Source organism: Suricata suricatta, chromosome 13 (genome assembly GCF_006229205.1).
Source record: "Suricata suricatta isolate VVHF042 chromosome 13, meerkat_22Aug2017_6uvM2_HiC, whole genome shotgun sequence".
Taxonomy (NCBI): domain Eukaryota; kingdom Metazoa; phylum Chordata; class Mammalia; order Carnivora; family Herpestidae; genus Suricata; species Suricata suricatta.
This window is the reverse complement of record NC_043712.1, coordinates 14,503,512-14,506,995: the sequence shown is the minus strand read 5'-3', so window position 1 is coordinate 14,506,995 and position 3,484 is coordinate 14,503,512. Positions and strand designations below refer to the sequence as shown.

The 3,484-nt window shown below is 45.1% G+C and overlaps 1 pseudogene; it reads right to left on the bottom strand.

The window, feature by feature from the left end:
- Positions 1-333: 333 nt before the first annotated feature.
- Positions 334-3,174, bottom strand: LOC115276795 (annotated as a pseudogene).
- Between the last annotated feature and the right edge of the window lie 310 nt (positions 3,175-3,484).

Below are 3,484 nucleotides of genomic sequence, written 5' to 3'. Positions count from 1 at the left end.
TACCACTCAGTTCAAGATACACTCCCATAAATCATACATAAAAAATTGAATGGTCTCCTTGGGGTTGTTCAGTGTGTATTTGCCAAAACATAAACAGAGGCATCATTTTAAGGCAAAGGAGTGTGTGTGTGTGTGTGTGTGTGTGTGTGTGTGTGTGTGCGCGTGTGTGTGTATGAGTCCACATGTCTGATGGCTTCTTGGAAGAAAGGGAAGGGTATTTTTTTTTTTTTGAGAACCACAGACAGAATTTATTAGGGGTCCAATCATCCAATCATTACTGGAAGTCAAAGGGCATTGAAGAATACAAGGGGAACATGGCAGGAGCCGGGCTCATCATGGCAGGGCTATGCTGGAGTCCAAAACTGACTCTGTCACCTGGCGCACCCAATGCAAGTACGGGGAGTTCCCCTGCTCCAAGGCAACGCAATCACCTCGGGCACTTCATGAGGGTGCACAGAACGAACATAATCTGTCAAAGCTGGAACCAAGGAACTTAAAGTTTTAATCATCAGCAGCACCTCACTGTCCTCCTCAATCTTTCCTTTCCACTCATAGATGGATGTAATCTGAGGGATGAGGTTAACGCAGGCTGCCAGCACTTCTCCACCACAGCCCTGGCGATCTCTTTGGCGACCTTCTCGTTGGGGCAGGTGTCAAAGGCTGCAGAGACCGAGCCGGGAACATAGCCATGAGGCCTGCGAGGGTTGGGACGGGGAGGGGGGGGCTTCCTGAAGCCATGGTCAAGAGAAAGTACAAGTCAGATTCATCCATCCATCCATCCATCCATCCACCCATCCAGTCAACTAAGAAATACTTGTTGTGATCTCCCCGTAAGCCAGTGCTGTGTGGGCCCCAGCCTCATGGCATGCCTAACCTGGTACAGGAGGGGACAGCTACCAGGAAATTGTCAGCCAGCAAGATCAAGCCTGTGGTAAAGGTCATCTGAAGAGGAAAGGTAAAGGGTACATAGAAGAAACAGTAGCCTTGGGACCATTGCAGCTCAGGCCAAGAGGGACATGTGGAAAGTCATATTTAAGAAGAAAACAAGAGGGCGAAATTCAAGACGCCATGACATCCAGTAGATATGGGAGGGATGTGGAGGGCCCAGGGAAGGGGCAGGAGCTAAGAACCAGGACAGTCAGTGAGGGACAGGGTAGGACATGCCCTTGTGTGTATATGTAGGTGTTGGTGTCTTTAGTTGGGGGGAAAAGTATTCATTCAGAATCCACACATACATACCATTCTCTTAGAAGGAAGAACCTTGGGATGCAGATCTAGTTTGGTTGGGTTAATAACTATTTAAAAAGCAGATTGCAGAAGCAAAAAACATGAGGTTGAACCCTGAGAAAGAAGAGCCGCTCTAAAACATGGGTTTTATTATTATTCACGTACAGTGAGGTGAGTGGATCAGGAGATGGTTGCTGTAGAAAAGTTTGTTGTGCACACAAACCCTATACTTCAAGGGGGCTCCCTGGGGAAGCGTGAGGGTCAGTTTGAAGGCAGATGGGAGTGGGGAAACATGGACAAGAGCCTCAGCTGAAGTTTCCATGGGAAGAAATAAGTGAGGCAGGGCAACTGAGCTTAGGGTTGTCTATTTTAAATAATTCCAGTGAGCTCTGAGACAGAGAGGCTGTCCCTGATTATCTGACACCCCTGGGTCTGGAAGGATTAGTGCCCAGACGGTCAACACCCAACAAAGATGGCCATCAGCGTATGGTCCTGGGTTGGGTGGCTTGTGTATGACCAACATGCTAGGCTGCATCCTTCACCATCTGTAAGAGTGGAAGGTGGTCCTTCCAGAGTCAGCCAACCCCCAAATGTCAAACCATCAAGAATATAGAAAATGAAAAGATATGATTAATACAGATATCACACTCCTGAAAGTGGAAGACAAGGCAGAGTTAGGGGTAGAGATGAAATAAACAGTTGTGTCTGTGAGTGTTGAGGGGATATATTTGTGTTTCAAGAAATACCTTTTCCTGGAAAAGAGATAAGGGAGATACGGACAGACAGACAGCAGTGTGACAAGGGTCGGACACCCGAGAAAGGATCAGAGTAGCTGAAGAAAATACTTCGGAAGCTTTACTGCCTTATGAACATGTAAGTCCCTCCTTTATGAAATGAGTATTTGTTCATGGCTGCTTCTAGAGCTGGATTTGAGGGTGGGCTCATATTATAATATGGGGATTCACCTAAAATAGTCCATTAATATTTTGAGTGTGCTGAAATAGTTTTAAAACTTTTATGAGCCATGGAACTTTTCTTCAACTGAGATCTTATGCAGAAGTCCAGTAGATTAAAAAAACATAGGTGCATGGGCACCCCGGTGGCTCAGTTGGTTAAGCCTCCAACTCCTGATTTCAGCTCAGGTCATGATCTCAGGGTTCCTGAGTTTGAGCCCCACGTCAGGCTCTGCACTGAGAGTGAAGAGCCTGCTTGAGATTCTCTCTCTCTCTCTCTCTCTCTCTCTCTGTGCCCCTCCCTCTTTTTCCTTCCCCCTTCCCCTTTCTCTGTTTCTCCCCTGCTTTCACAGTCAAGCATATGCGTGTACGCACACTCCTTCTCTCTTTTTCTCTCTCTTTCTCAAAAATAAATAAATAAACTTTAAAAATTAAAAAAAAAATAGGTACAAACATGGGATCGTAGAGTTCTATGAGCCCAGCCCATCTCAGCCCCCAAAGGGGTACCTCATCAAAAATGCAGTTTCCCAGAGCATAGTTTAAAAATGTCTGCTCTGGGGAAGTGATAATCATACTGACTGGAGCCAAACCTCTTGCTAAGTTTGAGGTGAAGTGCAGATCTAAGATCTAGTCTCTTTTGGGGATGGGAGACTTTCAAGAGGTCCCACTCAGGAGAGGACCCACAGACCTGCATTTAGAGTATAAGGAAGAGGTTCTGAGGACAAGCTTTTTCAATGGTATGTATCTGGGTTTGAAACTCACCTCTGATTGTTGGGCAAATCACAAAAACCCCCTTAGCCTCAGTTTCTTAATCCATAAAATAGGATGCATGACATGTATCTGATAGCATGATAATCAGGATTAAACCAGAAAATGTACTTACTAGAAGGTTGAATTGGTATAAGCATTCAGTAAATGTAGACTATTATAAGCATCCTCATTAGTATTATTTCCCAAAGGAGTTAAGCAGTTTGTACTGACGTGGCCTCACCAAGACCTTTCTAGCTCTCGAGCCTGAAAAAACAGAATGAGCTATCTAGAAGTGTTGAGTTGCTCAATTTGGGAAATGTTTAAGGAGTTTAAAGCCACTTCACAGGGATATTACCAAGTGGATTAATTGATTAAATAAGAGTGGGACCATACACGTTTCCTGGGTCTACACCAATCTTGAGAATCCAAGTACCGTGGATTCTTAACCCAAATCCCGTTTGATTGCAAGATCTTCTGATGTTAAAATCCCATCAGTGTTCCGTTTTGATGAGACACACAGAGCTTCCTAAGGCTCAGACTTTCAGGGAGGTTGA